General features: G+C 43.8%; 1 long non-coding RNA gene and 1 pseudogene across 1 annotated transcript in view; one reads left to right on the top strand and one right to left on the bottom strand.

Annotated features, from left to right (window-relative positions):
• Positions 1 to 19,437, bottom strand: part of LOC132417895 (uncharacterized) — a 481,389-nt gene that overhangs the window by 306,002 nt on the left and 155,950 nt on the right. The window lies entirely within an intron of this gene.
• On the top strand, positions 12,833 to 13,705 carry LOC132418698 (homeobox protein Mohawk pseudogene; annotated as a pseudogene).

The following is a 19,437-nucleotide window of genomic DNA, read 5'->3' as shown; positions in this document are numbered from 1 at the left end:
TTGACGGCTGGTTGCCTTGCTGGAAATGGTGGGGTTTTGTGTTTCCGTCAAAGAAACAATTACATTAGAAGTGTCATGGAAATCATGGGAGGTTTCCATCCCAACGATAAGATGCACTGTAGGCACCCCGGGCACAATTGTTTAAATCAGTTGTGGTTTGGTAATTAACCCAGGAACCACTTGAACCGAGAGACTGGAAGGGGACGCAGAGATCGTGTCTGAACAGTTGCCACAGTCAGCGACGCCCTGTGGAGCTTCTAGGTGAGTGACACAATTGCAACGGTGCCAAGATAGCGTAAAGACCTCAAGGAGGCGTGCGGTGTCCTTCACACGCTGAAAGAAAAGGAAGAAATCAGAACCCGTGTCTGGTGTTCTTCATCATTTCTGTTCGTGACTCACTCTGCCAAGCCCTTTGCAAAGTCTCTGGTATCCAATAAAGAAACCATGGTAGCTGTCGATGGAGGAATATTCTGGTCCCTAGTCATGTTTTCATAATTATCTCCTCCAGCTCTCCATTCTATGAATTTATTTAGTAAACAGCCTGTTCATCAATGCTTTAGCAATGAAAACACTGAATACGTCCTTAAAAAAAAAAAGAAAAGAAAAGAAAATAGCACGAAGCCAAAATTCTCATTAGCTAAGGAGAATCTTTTGGAGGGCCTATCATTTTTCAAGATAGAAGGGCAACCTTTCATCTCCCTTTAAGAGATGCCAGATATATAAAGCCCATTATCAGCCATGCTTAGATGGGTATTTCCTCTTGCTTTTATCTCAGAAATCCCCATGTTTGTATAAGTGATATTTTAAGTGTGAAAAACCTATAAATTATGCAAGATATTTTTACGGCAGGAAGAATTTAGCTGAGCACTTAAGCAGAAGTGTGACTGCTGTTTCTGCAGCCTCATGAGAGGTTTAGAAAATGAGAATTATGGTCAAGCATCAACTGTATATCTTATACCCTGTCTAGCTGCTACATTCTTTCTTTTCTGTCCAGAGTCCCAGTAGGGTAATCTATACTTCATCTTCCCATTTCCTAACCTCCCCTTCTTCACAACCTCGCATGCAGGTTTTTCTTTATCCCTCTACTTAAACTACTTCACCAAAGGAGATTCATCCATGAGAGCAGAGGGAAGAAGTTAACGTGGGAACAGTTGCAGGTTGTAGGATAAAGACAAGGACAAGGGATAGCAGCAAACCACAGGGCAAGGTCATCCCAACACATCCTACGTTCTCTCGGAAGTAGGGAGTACATTCTACTCAGAGGAAGGTAGAGGGACGACGAGGGCCTGAGTCCCCGGAGCAAAGAGAGGCGGATTTGGAACCACTACTTGGCAAAAAAGGTCATAGATCTGTGAGGATTGCTGATGGCATGGGGGTCCTTATGAGTTAGAGGTAAATAGAGTGGTACGATACCAAGTCCCCAGAACGCTCTGCAGTTAGAGGTAGAGAAGCAAGATGGTGATTTTAGCCAGGGCTGAAGAAATTATGGGGCAGAGGAAACAGACAAATGTGGATTACAGGAACTGACAGGCTTGGGAGCAGAACCTAACAGAAGGGAATACACTTTCCATGGTAAGTGGGAGGGCGGGTTGGGCAGCAAGGCTAACCTGGACCAGTCAGAGAGTAGATATACAAATGAGCCCAAAATTCCTCAGCAAGGGAGATGAACTATTTTTCCTGGAAGAAAACTCGAGGAGAAATGATGAGTGTGATAAGTGCCTGTGCAAGAGATGCAATGGGTTATAGCTCTTTTATTTTATTTTATTTATTTTTATTTTTTTGGTACGCGGGCCTCTCACTGCTCTGGCCTCTCCCGTTGCGGAGCACAGGCTCCAGACGCGCAGGCTCAGTGGCCATGGCTCATGGGCCCAGCCGCTCCGCGGCATGTGGGATCTTCCCGGACCGGGGCACGAACCCGCGTCCCCTGCATCAGCAGACGGACTCTCAACCACTGCGCCACCAGGGTAGTCCAGCTATTTTATTTTGATGTATGAGTTCCAAAGGCTGAACAAGGTTATACAGGAAATGGCAGACCTTCAAAATGAGACACATCCATTTGAATGAACAATAGGGATTCATGTCATTCGGCAGGAAAACAATGTCAGCTGATGCACGTATGCCTATTAATCCCCAAATTATAAATTTTAAATTTCAGTAAGCAGTAAGTTCTGACCTGATGAAAGGCAGGACCTGTTTTTTTGTTTGTTTTTTTACTTTCTTTTTTTTTTTTTAACATCTTTATTGGAGTATAATTGCTCTACAATGGTGGGTTAGTTTCTGCTGTACAACAAAGTGAATCAGCTATACGTATACATATATCCCCACATCTCCTCCCTCTTGCGTCTCCCTCCCACCCTCCCTATCCCACCCCTCTAGGTGGTCACAAAGCACCAAGCTGACCTCCCTGTGCTATGCGGCTGCTTCCCACGAGCTATCTATTTTACATTTGGTAGCGTATATATGTCCATGACACTCTCTCACTTCGACAGGACCTGTCTGGAACAAGTGAGGTCATATGACTTTCTTTTCTGAGTTCCATGTACCAGCCTTCGACCCAATTTAATCCCTCTCCCATGACATCCAACACTTCCACCATTGAGTTGTCTCAGTTAGATAAGAAGCTGTCAATTCCCAAGATGGATACCTTTTTTACGTTCTAGGAGAGACTCTCTGTGGATAATTAAGAGCTGTTTTCTCTGGTGCTGAGACGGATTTACTGAGAGGCACGTTTTCACAGGAACGGCTTTAGTAAATAATTGTGTCAATTTAAAGATGGCCAAGACCACACACTAAGCTCTCAGAGAAACACCTGTCTTGAAAAAACTCAGTGTCAAGCCACCTCGGTTAGTCATGAGACAACAGCAAACACTGCAAACGAGCTCATCGTTTGCTTGGCTAGCAGCCATGGCGGACATTTCGGAACGCATCCTTCATACAGTCGAGGTGAAATGACATGATGTGCCGCGGGAGAGTGAGACAAAGACCTGCCATGGGTTTTCTACCACGTTGTGAATCAACTCCCACAGAGCGAAGGGAGACTCACGACCAAAATTCTAGAGGCGTGTCCGTCTACGTGGATGGAAGCTGAGCCCTCAGGAAGCCACTGGCTCTGGGTCAGACCAAGGCTGGATGAGACGGTAGCCAGATGATGACAGCGGCTCTGGGCAAAGTTGCTGGGAAGCTGCACCACGCAGGTACCTATGGGGCGCGTGGCAGAGGCATGATGAAATGCTGCATCCGGCAGTATGACACGGACGCGAACTGCAGTGAGGAAAGAGCTACGGATGAGTCAAGCTGCAGGGTTGTTGCAATCGTAGCTCAAGCGGCCGGCCTCAAAGGGAAGCGTCACACAGCGATTCCAAGCAGCGGGCTCTGTCCTGAAAAAGGCGTTCACAACTGCTACTCCGAGGACAGATGACATGGGATGTGAGCCTTGCTCTTGTCTGCGAGTGTCCTACTCAGACAGAAGTTCTGACACACACGTCCTCCCTGACTCTGGAGGGTAATTTTACAGACACACATATCAACTGACTGGAGCCAAAGATCCGCTCGTTCTCTCGTGAGCTGTGTCATTGGGTTGATTCCAGATTTGGGGGTTTCCCATGTCATGAGTCTAACGATATGTTTCAGAAGCCCTATGTACGTACTGGGAGTTAACATCAATGCAATGTTTTCTTTTCTTTTTTCTTTTCTATTTTATATTTAATAAAAAAATATTTTTTATTTATTTATTTTTTATTTTATTTTTTATTATTTATTTCTTTTATTTTTTATTTATTTCCTTACATTTTTTTCCCCCAGCCCAAACTCTTTTGTTTTCACCATCATGCCATGAATTCATAGGGAATAGATTCTAACAGATCAGACTTATTATATAGTTGGTTCTCACAAAATGCTCTCCTCTGCATAGAACATGGGTTTTCAACTTCGGCACTGTTGACGTTTGGGACCAGATAATTCTTTTTTTGTAGGGAGGTGTCCTGTATAAGAGGGCTAGCAACACTTACCCACCGGTAACAGCTGCTAGCACCTCCTCTGCCCTCTCTCCAGGTGTGATGACCAAAAATGACTCCAGATATTGCCAGATGTCCCCTGAGGATACAACTGTGCCCAGCTGAGACCCACCAGCATGGAGTGTGTTGACATTTAAGTCCCTAGGTGATTCTGTCTTTTGCTTTTCTCTTTTTTTTCTGATCAATTCCTTTCATACGCTTCCAGACACTCCCCTCAGCTCCAAGAGAGCTTAATATGCAAAATGCACACACACGACTACCGTTGGCGTACCAAGTGGCCTTCACTGCTTTGTTGACAACGGTGCTGCCCGCAAGTTCCGTGGCGTCGTGGATGATTCCCGTGTTGCCATGGCAACGTGGGGCACTTCTTGCCGAGCGGCCTGCATGCCCTTGGCGTCCACAATAGCACCCTGGTCGTCCATTCAGAAGGAAGTGGCCAGAAACACAGTGTGGTGTTGGCAGAAGCTCCCGTCTCCTTGATCCTTTTGTGCTGCTCCATACTCTTTACTGATATTCACTTACGTGTTTTAGGGGAATTACTGGAGGTTGGTGGATCTAACTGCCAGGCCACGTGACATTCCTACGAAGTGTTTTCAGAGCACCAGCCAGACGGGTTCCATGTCAAGGAACTTTTCTATCTTGGCAGAGAGAACAGTCAAACTTGCTCATCTGTGCTTTCTGCTACCCACTGGAAGTAAGTGTATTCCACTCCCGTCTGTCAGCCAGTCCCTGGGTCGAGTGTGACGAAGTGACTGTGTTTCTTCTGAGTCCTGGAGGTTCTGCCCAACATCATCCCCCTGTGGTTTTAGTCGTCCTGAAGACCCATAAGTGCTAGGAAGGAAGGTAAGAAAGGTGGTGTCTCGTGGGTTCACGCTGACTTGAAGAGGAACCCTCAGCCCTTGAATGAGGTAGATCTGACATGACCAGTTTGCCAAGACTCCAGCAGACACATCCTTCCTGTTAAACTGTAGACCTTGCTAAATCCTGAGCATGGGAGTCCCAAGAATCTACTTTGGCAGAGACAAAGCCCATCCCACTTGCAGCCTGGGGGAAGTTCTACATTCAGATGACCGTGGGTTCCATGTTGACTCCTGGATCACTCTAAACTTATACCGAGGCAAAGTCAGGAAAGACCCTTTCTGCAAAGCCGTGGGTTGGAAACCAGTCCCTGTTTTCAAAGTCATGTAAGGTTTTCCCTTGCGGCAGGCGCACTTCATGGGCAAAATGATGTTCTTACTCTGCTTTTCTTACAGTTGTTCTCCCTTATTTTTAGCACAGAGATTCTACTACCTGTGGGGCATTCCTTTTTAAAAAGGACATTTCAGCATCGCAAAAAGAGGCATGAGTACAGTTCACACTGGGCACAGAGTAATGACGGAAGATCATTAACCGATGGGACTTAAATATACCTGAAAGGAGCCATGGGGTTGAGGACGGGTTTGACGCACACTGTAAAGTCGTGGAGTATCAAGTTCTTATATGGCGTGGATGACAAAAGCCACAGTAGAACTGGGTCCTGGTCCCACTGCCAACCAGCTGTGTGACCGAGGGTAAGTTAGTCTTTCTTTCCAGGACTTGGCGCTTTCATTTCAAGAACGGTGTTCATTTTATGTATCACCTTGACTGGGCTAAGGGATTCCAGAGGGCTGGTGAGACATTGCTTTCGGGCGTGCCTGTGAGGGTGTTTAGAAGAGATTAGACTGATTAAAGCAGATGGCCCTCCCCAACGTGGGTGGGCCTCATCCAATCCACTGAGGACACGAATAGGACAAAAAGGCAGAGGGAGGGCAACTTCCCTCCCTCTGCTTGAGCCCGGACATCCTCTTACTCTTGCCCTCAGGAACTCTCACGTCTGTTTCTCAGGCCTTGGGACTCGGACTGAATGACGACACTGGCTTTCCTGGTGTCTCAGTTAGTTCAGGCTGCTGCAACGGATTGCCACAAACTGGGTGGCTTACGAACAAGAAGAACTTCTCTCTCACAGCTCTGGGAAGTTCAAGATCAAGACCATGCCGGCATGGGTGAGCTGTGGTGAGGGGCCTCTTCCTAGTTTATAGTCTGTGTGTCCTTGCTGTGCCCTGCCTGGTGGAAGGGGTGAGGGAAATCTCTGGGGTCACTTTTATAAGGATGCTAATCCCATTCATGGGGGATCCACCCTCATTACCTCAGCACTGCCCAAAGGCCGCACCTCCTAATACCATCACACCGGGGATTAGGATTTCAGCATAGGAATTTGGGGAGGACACAAACACTCATGCCATGGCACCTGGTTCTCCAGCTTGCAGAGATCATGGGACTTCTTGGTTACCATAACTGCATGAGCCAATTGCTATAACAAATGTCTCTCTCCCCGAACCGTGATTAATACAGATGGTGTAAAATCAGTGCTGACACCCCATGCTTCTTTCGACAGTTCAGTGAGATAGTTCTTGTAAAGTTCATAGGAAGTCCAAGCATGTGATAGGGGTTGAACTCGTGCATTATTCCTGCAGGGCCCTATCCCTTCCTTCTTCGCGCCCTCTCCCCTACCATGGCGTAAAAGACAAGGGGCTGAGCCCCTCTGTGGGGACCTACAATGCATGGTTTTCTTAACAAGCAACACGCAAACTGTGCAGCCATTATCTGGCTCCACCAAAAGCCTGGACTCCCAGCATCCCTCCTCATTTGCAACCTTCTTGACATGGTTTTCTGGCACCATCATGAACATACCCTATTTCCTTCGTTTATGGCCGCACCTCAACTCTTAATGCTGACAGTGCAATGAAGCCTGAGCTTCTCTTGATTATAGGTCCCTGGAGGTTGTAGCAGAGGGTGTGATTGCACAGGGCAGCTGCCTTGTCCATCTCCCCCATCCCTGCATTTCTTTCTTTCTTTTCTTTTTAATTGAAGATTAAAAAGAAGATAGATAGATTTAGAAGATAGATAGATATAGATTTCATTTGTATCATATTTTAATTGAGGTATAGTTCATTTATAATGTTGTGTTTAATTTCTGTTGTACAGAAAGTGCTTCAGTTATACACATATACATTCTTTTTAAAAATATATTCTCGTCCATGACGGTTTATCACAGGATATTGAGTATACTCCCTGTGCTCTACAGTAGGGCCTTGCTGTTTACCCATCTTATAGATAAAAGCTTACATCTAATTGATACAGCCACTGTGGAGAACAGTATGGAGGTTCCTTAAAAAACTACAAACAGAACTACCATATGACCCAGCAATCCCACTACTGGGCATATACCCTGAGAAAACCAGAATTCAAAAAGAGTCATGTACCACAATGTTCATTGCAGCTCTATTTACAGTAGCCCGGAGATGAAAACAACCTAAGTGCCCATCATCGGATGAATGGATAAAGAAGATGTGGCACATATATACAATGGAATATTACTCAGCCATAAAAAGAAACAAAATTGAGCTATTTGTAATGAGGTGGATGGACCTAGAGTCTGTCATATAGAGTGAAGTAAGTCAGAAAGAGAGAGACAAATACCGTATGCTAACACATATATATAGAATTTAAGAAAAAAAAATGTCATGAAGAACCTAGGGGTAAGACAGGAATAAAGACACAGACCTACTAGATAATGGACTTGAGGCTATGGGGAGGGGGAAGGGTAAGCTGTGACAAAGCGAGAGAGAGGCATGGACATACATATACTACCAAACGTAAGGTAGATAGCTAGTGGGAAGCAGCCGCATAGCACAGGGAGATCAGCTTGGTGCTTTGTGACCGCCTGGAGGGGTGGGATAGGGATGGTGGGAGGGAGGGAGATGCAAGAGGGAAGAGATATGGGAATATATGTATATATATAACTGATTCATTTTGTTGTAAAGCAGAAACTAACACACCATTGTAAAGCAATTATACTCCAATAAAGGTGTTAAAAAAAAAAAAGCTTACATTTGCTGACCCCAATCTCCCACTCCATCCCTCTCCCAAGCCCCTCCCCCTTGGCAACCACAAGTCTCTTTTCTATGTCCATGAGTCTGTTTCTGTTTCATAGATAGATTCATTTGTATCATATTTTAAATTCCACATATATGTGACATCACATGGTATTTGTCTTGCTGACTTCTTTCCCTCAGTATGACAATCTCTAGGTCCACCCGTGTTGCTGCAAATGGCATTATTTCATTCTTTTTTATGGCTAAGTAATATTCCATTGTGTATATGTACCACATCTTCTTTATCCATTCATCTGTTGACAGACATTTAGGTTGCATGCATGTCTTGGGTATTGTAAACAGTGCTGCTATGAACACAGGGATGCATGTATCTTTTTGAATTAGAGTTTTGTCCAGATATATGCCCAGGAGTGCATCCCTGCATTTCCAGTCCTTGGAACAGTGTCTGCTGCAAAGCAGGTCCTCAGGAAACATTTGCCATGGAAACAACTAGCTATGCCACTTGACTAGATAACTTCTGAATGTCCCAGGTACACCTGCCTGGACTGTGAGTCTATATTCTTTTTTTTTTTTTTTTGTGGTACGCGGGCCTCTCACTGTCGTGGCCTCTCCCGTTGCAGAGCACAGGCTCCGGATGCGCAGGCTCAGCGGCCATGGGTCACGGGCCCAGCCGCTCCACGGCATGTGGGATCTTCCCAGACCGGGGCACGAACCCGCGTCCCCTGCATCGGCAGGCGGACTCTCAACCACTGCACCGCCAGGGAAGCCCTGTGGGTCTATATTCTGATTGGATGTTAAAAATATTCTAAGAGGACTTCCCCTAGGGGAGCAGGATTGAGATGCAGATGGATTTGGAATAGAGGAAGGCCACACAGCAAAGAAGGGAAGCTACTTAAAGCCATTCTTCCTCCCCCTCGGATAAGGGAATCCTGGCCCAACGAACTTTACAGGGGTCAGTGCACGTTAAGCAGAAATGTATTTTTAACCATATTTGACATGGTTAAATTTTCTGTTGAAAACATCATGGTCACAACATTGAGGAATCTCTTGGTCCCTAAAATGTTAAAATTAAATCAGTGGTGTTGGAAACCATAGTTCCAATATAATGAATATGTTTAATATTTTTCCCCATTGGGCTCAGAATAGAACTTTGAAAAATGTCATACCTGAGAAAGATTGTTGGGAGAGAGAGGGGAAAACAGGAAAAGAATGAGTAAGGAAATGAATGAAGGATGTCCTCAAAATAGATGACAAACATCCCTGATAGAAGAAAACAAATGATGGAGAAAGGAAATAAATTTCAAAATATGGAAAATGAATCCTTAAAATGCCAGGAGAAAGAACCAGCTTGAGAATAATTTTTAGAAGAACATTTTTCAAAGTAACGTTACTTATTACAAGAATAATGCTCACTCATTGTAAAGCATTTAGCAAAAACAGAAAAGCGTACAAAGGGAATAAAAATCATTCAAAGGCCACCCTACAGAGAAAAGCATTTTAATATTTTTAGGTATTTCTTTCAAGTCCTTTTTATTATTCTAAAAATGGTTTTAGATCCTACCTGTTTTCCAATTGATATTATGTTGTGAGTGTTTTCTCATGTAAAATTGCATTTGAAAACATGATTTTATTTAAGGGGAGAACAAACTGAAACCCAAGGGAATATTGACCAGCATGTTTTTTGTGCAGTTCACAAGCTAAGAGTGGTTTTTACCTTGAAATGAAAGAGCTGAAAAAATAAAAATGATATTTCACAACACATGAAAAGGATATGAAATTCAGATTTCACTGTCTATAAATGAAATTTTATTGGAACACGGCCTGCCCATCCCTTTCCCCGTTGACTATGATGGCTTTTGACCCATAAGGGCAGTTGAGTAACTGTGATGGAGACTGTATGATCCTTAAAGCCTGAAGTATTTACTATTTGGCTTCTTACAGAAAAGGTTCACTGACCCCTGAGCTACATAATTACATAACCTCTGCATATATCGTAATTCATATGTTTTATCATATTTACATCTTTTGTAATGAAATGTTCCTTATTATTGAGCACTGTGGAATTTTTCCTTGCTATTTCAGGGAACACTGTTGTGAATTTTCTTGACTTAAATTATGGTGGACGTCTCTGAATATTTTTCTGGGTAATTAATTATGGATCAAAGGTCATGGATATTTTTATACCTCTTGATGTACTGTCCTCCAGAAAGGCAGAGAGAGTACATCCTGTTTCATGCCAAGGATGCTTACAAGAAACGGCAGCTCTGAACTGGCACCATGGTGTTTCCTTACGTGGAGGTTTATCATCTCCAACCACTGCAGAACTAGGAAATTATTGGCTGGTGTCTTCCTCTCTCTAGAATCCTTTCAACGCTTTCTCCTGTTGCTGGTAGTTGGTAGCTAGAAAATGATCCCCATCCACCTGTTGCACGCACACGGAGTGCAGCAAAACTTTCATCTTTACACACAACAGACACTTTGGCCAGTAAAACAGGCAGTCAAACGACGCAGGCATCAGAAAGTAGGGCAGTAACCACAGAGAGATCCCTGCTACGGCAACGGAACAGACAGACTGATGAGGCGAACTGCTCACGGAGCAGAATGCAAGGCAGATGGTTCCCCATCGTGGGCTGGGCGGCTAGAATTATAAGCAATTATAAAGAATTCAAATTTCAGTGCACAGCAGACATTTCCACTCTATCCACAGAGCGTCTGAAACAAAGGCAAGGCTGGATACCATCATGGTTTGGGTTGTTAATTTCACGGGGGGGGAAATAGTGTATCAGCCATTGGTCTTATTCCCGTTAGTTGCCCATTTTTCTAACGGGGAGTTCACTGTTTTTGTATGGATTTGAGAGACCTTTCTATATTTTAAGATAATAGATGCTTCTCTTCTAAATTCAATTTATGCAGGATTTCTATGCATTTTCAATGGGTTTTTGATGTGTGTGATTTGTAAATGGAAATCATCGGATTAAGCATGGTTAAACAAGGCTGTTTAAAGCAAGACTTCTCAAAGCCTTTAATATGATATGGTGAATTGTGAATCAGCAAGTGAGGAATTAAAATGAGGCTTTTGCCAAAATTATTGACTATGGGCAACTATGTTTATCACCCGTCTTTCAGAATATGCTTTAATCTGTTTTGTGCTGAAAATTTGGGAATCTGTGGCAGGAAGCAGGAAATGTATGAGAAATATTCTAGAAGAGACTAAATACTATTGAAAAACAACTAGCATTAATTACAGTTTCCATAAAATGGCTAAATACAATATAAATAACAATAAAACAAGTTTTCCTATGTATAAAAAAAAACAAACTAATTTTAAGATATTACCTGAAAAGGCCCCACCCCAACAGCAAAACACACAAACAAAATCTAGAAATAAACTTAATAAGAAATGTGTAAAAGCTATCTAGAAAATCATAAAACTTTACTAAGGAATATAAAATTAGACTTGTAGAAACAGACAAAAGAGCATGTTCCAGGATTTAAAATATAAACATTTTAATTATGCCCATTTTCCCCAAATATATTGCAGATTTATATGACAATAAAAATCCTTAATGGGTATTTTTAGGACCTTGTAAGTTTTTTGCCCAAAAGTGATCTGAAATAATTAGTAAGTGATCCAATCTGTGAAAGCTTTAAAGAATTAGTAAGAGAAAACTAAGGTCAGATAGCAAACTATTTTATGTATAAGGAACATAGAAGATTCACACAGATGTAGCCAAGAGATACCAGAATCCCTCTTTGTGCATACTCTGTGAGCTGTATCTCCCAATTAGAGACAACATAATGGACACAGTCCCTGAAGGACAAGAGACAGAGGGGGAGGCTGAAAAAACCTTGAAGAAATAACGGCCGAAAGCTTCTCTAGTTTGACAAGAGATGTAAACCTACAAATTCAAGAAGCTGAATGAATACCAAAGAGGATAACCCCCCCAAAATCCATGCCAAGATACATCTTAATAAACTCCTGAAAGCCAAACACAGAGAAAAATCTTGAAAGCAGCCACAAAAAACAACACCTTACCTACAGGGGGAAAAATTCAAAGACAGCAGATTTCTCATCAGAAGCCACGGAGACCACTTGGAAGTGGCACAATATCTTTTGGATGCTGAAAAATCCTTCAGGAATGAAAGGGAAATTAAGACATTCTCAGATGAAGAATATCTAAGAGAATACATCCACAGCAAACCTACACTAAAGTGCTACAGAAATTTTCTAAATAGAAGGGAAATGATAAAAGAAGAAATACTGGAACATCACGGAGGAAAAACAACAATATGCAAAAATTTGGATGCTTATTTTCCCCTTTTGAGTTTTCTAAATTACACTTGAGGGTTGAAGCAAAAATTAGAACATTGTCTCATGTGGTTCTAAGTGTTTGATGAAAAAATGCACAATATAATTATAATATAAATGGGTGAAGGGAAAGAGAGATAAGACTTCTACAGTTCACTAAAACTGGTAAATGGTGACATCAGTATACTGTGATAGTTATGAATTTGTAATATAATACCTGGAAAAACCACTGAAAAATTATATAGAGAGATACTCTAAAAACGCTATAGATAAACCAAAATGGGATTCCAAATAACATTCAAGCAATCCACGGGAAGGCAGAAAAAATAATATAGAAAAATGAAAAACAGAGGTAACAAAAAGGTAGCATAATTTAGCCCTAACATATAAAAAATTATATTAAATGTAAATGGTCTAAATATTCCCATTAAAAGGCAAAGATTGATATCCATTCATGTTAAATACTCTGAAAAGGCTGAGATTCTTTGGGGGCTGGGTGGCCGGGGCTAAGAGGAGGAACCCGAGCCCTGCGGAGCTCCCGGCGGCCCGGCCCCAAGGCACTGCGGCCGCACCGCGCGGCCCTGCCTGCGCACGCCATGAACACCATCATCTTCAACAAGCTCAGCAGCGCCGTGCTTTTTGAGGACCACGGGGCTCCGGAGCGGGAGTGGGGCGGCAGGCCCTACGGTGGCATTCTGGACAGTACGCATGCTCTCCCCGAGGTGGGCATTACGGACGGCACGCCCCTAAAGGACAACCTGGGCCTGAGACACCGGAGGACCGGGGCCCGGCAGAATGGCGGGAAGGTGAGGCACAAGCGGCAGGCCCTGCAGGACATGGTGCGGCCCCTCAAGCTGTGGCTGCACAAGCACCACGACAATCCGTACCCCACGAAGACGGAGAAGATTCTCCTGGCGCTCGGCTCGCAGATGACGCTAGTGCAGGTGTCAAATTGGCTTGCTAATGCAAGACGTCAGCTTAAGAATACTGTTCGACAGCCAGATTTAAGCTGGGTCTTAAGAATAAAGTTGTACAATAAGTATGTTCAAGGAAACGCTGAGCGGCTGAGTGTAAGCAGTGATGACTCATGTTCTGAAGATGGAGAAAATCCTCCACGAAACCCCATGAATGAAGAAGGCTATAATAGTCCAGTCCACCATCCTGTGACTAAAAGTGAGAGCTCAGTCATAAAAGCTGGAGTGAGGCCAGAGTCATGGGCCAATGAGGATTACGTATCGCCCCCAAAATACAAGAGCAGCTTGTTGAATCGTTACCTTAACGACTCTTTGAGACATGTCATGGTCACAAATGCTGCCATGATGGGAAAGACAAGGCAGAGAAACCATTCAGAATCTTTTAGTTCCAATGAATTTGAGGAGGAATTGGTATCACCCTCATCGTCAGAAACCAAAGGCAATTTCGTCTATCGCACAGACAGCTCTCAGAGGACCCAGGTATTAAGGTGGTAAAGTTACTTTTTCAAGCTGCAGCAGCCTTCTTCACCTGGTTTGCTGGCACACCTGTGGCTTTGGAGATGCCTCTGGCTTTGTCACGTGGCTGGGTTTCGGAAGAGAGCTTCGTACTCCCTCATTTTCCTGGATTCCCTTCTCTGACTACATGTTGAATTTGAGGAACCTGCCCTTTCTAGAATGATTGTGGATTTAGTTTTGCATTAAAAGCTAATGAGGCCTTAAAAGAAAAATACTCGGAAAAAAGTAGAAATAGAGGGAAACATTCTCAACTGTATAAAGAGAAGCCATAACTACTTTCCGCTAACAGTATACATAAAGGTGAAAAGCTGACTGTTTTCACCTAAAACAGGGAAGAAGGCAAAGATGCCCAGGTTCACAACTTTTGTTCAACAAAGTGCTGGAAGTTCAAGTCAGCGCAGTAAGAAAATAGAAGACATATAGATCAGAAAGGAAGAAATAAAACTGTTCTAAGACCTGACACCAAAAGCATAATTCATATAATAAATAATTGATCTTCATCAAAATTTAAAACATTGGCTCTGTTAGGAGGATGAAAAAACAAACTATAGAGTGGGAGAAAATACTTGCAAACCATATACCTGACAAAAAACTTGTGTCTAGAATATACAAAGAACCTTCAAAACACAACAGTGAAAAAGCACAGTCCAGTTAGAATATGGACAAAAGACATCAAGAGACATTTCACTGAAGAAGACATACAGGTGGCAAATAAGAATATGAAAAGATGTTCAACATTATTAGCTATTAGAGAAATTGCAAATTAAAACTACAGTGAGCTATCACTCTACGCCTATCAAAATGGGTAAAATAAAAAAATATTGACTAGAGCAAATGCTGGCAATGATGCAGAGAAAATGAATCCCTCATACATTGCTGGTGTGGATATAAAATTGTAAAGGCACTCTGGAAAACAGTGTGACAGTTTCTTAAATAATTGACCATGGAACTAACATAGAACCTAGCAATTTCACTCCTGGGCACTTATCCCAGAGAAATGAAGACTCATGTTCGCATAAAAATCTATACACAAATGTTTAAAGCAGCTCTATCTGTCATAATCAAAAAGAGAAACAAGTTAGATTTACTTCAGTGGGTGAATGGATACAAATTTGGAATAGTATTCAGAACTAAAAAGACAGCAAATTACTGATACACAGGACAACCTGACGAATATCCAGAGAATTATATGCTGAATGAAAAAAAGCCAATTCCAAAGGTCATGATTCTATCTACATAATATTCCTTAAATGACAGTACTGAAGAAATGGAGACTAAATTAGTGGTTTCCAGGGGTTAAGGAGAGGGTGGGGGCAGGAGGGGAGTAGGTGTGGGTATCAAAGGATAACATGAGGCAGCCCTGTGGTGATGGAAATATCGACCATCTTGATTCTATCAACTGCCCGGTGTACCACAGGTTTGCAAAATTATACTATTGCAGGAAACTGGGTCCATCGTACATGTGATGTCTCTTTCATTTCTTACAATGCTAGGTCTATAACTGTGTCAAAATAAAATGTTTATAATTAAAATAAAAAGAATAAAGCTACTGTCAACTTAGCAACAAAAGAGCCTTTAATGAGATGGAAGAACGTGCAAGTTATGTTCACTTAGATGGTATATATTGCTTTAAAAACTGTAACAATACATCAAACCTTTATCGGGAGTGTGAGACTTTTTCTTCACTGACTTTATTTTCCATAACGAGGTTACATTTAAAACTAGGAAACCGTACTCACACGGCCCAGCATCGCAAGGCTGTGGGGTCGTTATTTAGCGCAGCCAGGCTAATGTCACATAAAGAATCCGGTCAACAGGGACACGTGTGGGTTCATTGTTAACAAGCGCGAATCAGTACCATTACTGTGTGACATGCATCTGCCGGCGAAAGCGCTGCTCCAGAGGCACGCTGACATTTGTCCATATCTTCGCTTTATTATGGAATGAGCTCATTAACGAGGCCCCGCATTGTCCTGAAGGAAGACCTCACAGAAACAGAAAGGGGAACCGCTTTCTGTTTTATTTTCCTCATTAGTCGGTGCTGAATGTGGACTGCACGGCTGGATGGGAATAACGATGCATTTTAATGGGCTCACCTTGGTCCTAATGAGGACTTAGGACAATGCCCCTTCACCCTTAGTCACAGGTGCCCTTTGTCCACATTGGAACACAACCCACGGTCATTTCACGCTTGGCCACGAAGCACAGATGGACTCGGAACCAGCGCCCACAGCCCAACCCAGAGGTGCATCAGGAATGAGAGAGTCACATGTGCTTGAAGATCTCTTTCATGATGGAGTGGACATCGTGGTGGGGAGGGGAAAAGGCGGTTCAAGTTCTGTCGGTTTAAGCCTTTAAGAAACTGCTTTGAGGCCCCATCAAGGTCCACCTTCATGCCTCTCTGTGGACGGTTCTTCTGTACATGTGCTTCGAAACCCCGTGATGTCAAAGTCCATAAACCAGGTGGTTCTCGTTTTAGTCTGGCCAGAATCAGGGTTGCCTTGGAGAGCGCTGCACTCACCGGAGTTTCTGGGTTTGAACAGGTTTCCCACGTGTCCACTTCCCCTTATATGTGACCTGTCCCCGCTCCATCCCACCTGAGAAACTAACCTATCAGGCAAGCTTAGGGCACTGCTGAGAGTATGAGATGGGACCACATGAAATCTGCACTTCTGCACATCAGAAATAACTAAGTGTTGGCCGTTTCATGTGGTTCATCCCAGGGGGTTCTCCGTCCGGGCAATTTTGTCCTCTCTGGGGACACTGGGCAGGGTTTGGACCTGTTTTGTGTTGTCAGAACTGTGAGGGGGTGGTACTGGAATCTGGGGGGTTGAGACCACGGCTGCAGCTAAACATTCTACAGTACACAGAACAGCTCCCCTGCCCACCCACCCAGGCCAACACAAAGACCCACCCGGTCCCAAATTTCAGTAGTGCCAAGGTGAAGAAACCCTGCTTTAGTTCCTGGAATCACAAAACGGCAACCCATGGGCCAAAGAACCCCTGCAGGTAGTGTTGTTCGCACTCTCTCTTTCTCCGTGCTGCATGGTAACTAGGCAGAACTGACATTCTCGTTACAATGAGCCTGGTCCCTTCTGTATGGGATGTGCCTGGCCCCTGGACGCATCTCGGTTTATAACCCTCTGATTTCAAAGAAGCATATCCTAAATTAGTGGTTCGAAAATGGGCCATGCTGCACTCCTGTTTCCCCCTCCCACTCCAGGAAGATAACTGGCTGTGTCTGGAGACATTGATGGTTGTCACGACTGGGGGGACAAGTGCTCCTGGCGTGTGGGGGGTGGAGACCAGGGATGCTGTTCGACACCACACAGTGCAAAGGACGCCCCACATCAGAGGGTCATCGGGCCCCAAATGTCAGTTGTGCCGAGGTGGAGAAACCTAGGTTCTATGCAACGTGATACGGGGTTTAAGAACAGGGCCTTGAAGCCACTCTGCCTGGTTCCAAAGGTCTCTCCACTTACTGGTTGTGTTGTCTTGAGTACCTTCCCAAAAATGGTAGTAACGATGATTTCTGCCTTAAGGCTGCAGGGCAAATTAAGTAAATATAGATAACTTCCTAGTGTTGAGAACATTGATACTGGCTATTATGACCTGTGAGAATTATTTTTGAAATGAAAATGGTAAGATCCAGAAATCACAGAAAATTCATCACATATCCAGATTGCTGGAGTTGATCTGAAATCCTGGTTTTTCTTCAGGTTTTTTTTTTTTTTTTTTTCCGTCCCAATAGACAGCATTCCCTTTAACCAACACACATGCATATTCGAAAAGTAAATAATTTTTCAACAGGAAGTTCACAAGGGCAGATCATTATTATACAAGTTTTATGTACAGAAAACTAGCTCATCACAGGAAAGCAGTGGGTTTTATTTGCAATGTTTATTCTTGCTCCAGATAAATGGCCACCCTGTAGAAATCAGCACAGGCTGCACTGCACTAAGAGCAAAACACAGAAGCCTGAAGTACTACGTTTGTGCGTGCAGGGGGAAGGGGCGCGGTTGACCAGCACAGAGCGTGGGGTGCCGGGTGAATCATGTGCCCCGTCCTCAGGACGGGTCTTGAAGCCGGTGCGTGGAAGCTCACTGGTCTTCCCAACAAGCCTGTCCCTCCTCCAACCCGATTCCGTGTCGTCTGCCCAAGATACGCCATCCTTGAGGGCTTCTGCTTGGTTTCAACAAGTAAGGAGGGGGCAGTTTTGCAGAAATTACTAGGATTAGACACACAGAAGACAGCTGGAGAGTAAGCAGGTCAATTTTTCTCATTAAGGTGTGGGAGAAACAGTCGGCCGCATGCTGACGGCCCTCCTCACCTTCGGCAGGGAAGGCAGGACAAGCTTAACAGGTAAGGTCACACCACGTGGCGGTTCTGCAATTCCTGTCTGGCCCCTCATGAATCCACGGGGGTGGGCGGGAGGGAGCCCGTGACTGTTCATCACTGAGACACCCACGGCAACAGGGCAGGGTGTCAGGGGCCTCCATTTCAATTCCGTGATTCAAACAGACAAACAAAAATCAGGATGATTTTCTTCCCCCTTTCTTGCTTGCTTCTTGTTTATGCTGTCAGGAAGGCTTCATCTGATAGCTTGTGTTTTGAGTCTGTCTTTTGCACTGTCTACGTTTTCCCGTATTTGAGGGAACTGCAGAGGTGTGTAATCACTGCAGCATCTTCTCGCTGCTCAGAGAGCTGCTTTATAGAAAAATCACAGGCTCGTTGAGTCTGTCGGACAGGATTCCAGGGAAGCCCGGCAGCTGGGTTCTCAGTCCTTCTTAAATAAATAGCAATTTTGGTGGCAAGAAAACAGTGATGGGAAGCAACAGTCTCCAGTCACTTGCTGGGATCCATGTGCCCCCATGGAGCCCAGGCGATCCAAAAGGAAGACATGTTGGAAGCACAGCCTGTTCTGCAAATGATCTCCAAAGCCTTTCCAAAGTCTGCCTTGGGAATGACAAGCTTAAAGCACAGGTGAATGGGGTGACTGAATCCGATTCCTTCCCATTGTATGGGTTCTCTTTTAATTTTGTATGTTTCCCCCATGCCAAATTTTTACCTTGACCAAAGGGAGCTCTCTCCCATGAGAAATGAAAAGCTCAGGAAAATTCTGAATTTCTCCTTGCCTTCCCATCACAAGATATTCATTCATTTTGTAAATTATATTGAAGTATAGTTGATTAACAATGTTGTGTTAATTTCTGCTGTTCAGCAAAGTGATTCAGTTATACATATATACACATTCTTTTCTTATATTCCTTTCCATTATGGTTTATCACAGGATATTGAATATAGTTCCCTGTGCTATATAGTAGGACCTTGTTGGGTATCCATTCTATATGTAACAGTTTGCATCTGCTCATCCCAAACTCCCAGTACACCCCTCCCCCACCCCCTCCCCCTTGGCAACAAGTCTGTTCTCTATGTCTGTGAGTCTGTTCCTGTTTTGTAGATAAGTTCATCTGCCATCACAAGATGTTAATAAGGGCTGGGAGAGATCTAGTCCAGAGATCTAGTCCAAATCTGGCCACACCTATCCACTGACCTGTGGTCTCCACAAAGGCAGAGCTGAGTTGATGCAGCAGAGACTGTATGGCCCGAAAAGCCAAACACATTTACCATCTGGCCTATTATAGAAAAAGTCTGCTGTCCCCTTGTTTTGGAGTTTAGAAACCAGAGGCCCAGAGTGGTGAGGTGACTTG

Source organism: Delphinus delphis, chromosome X (assembly GCF_949987515.2).
Source record: "Delphinus delphis chromosome X, mDelDel1.2, whole genome shotgun sequence".
Taxonomy (NCBI): domain Eukaryota; kingdom Metazoa; phylum Chordata; class Mammalia; order Artiodactyla; family Delphinidae; genus Delphinus; species Delphinus delphis.
Note: the sequence above shows the minus strand (reverse complement) of the source record. Positions and strands in the feature narration are given on the sequence as shown.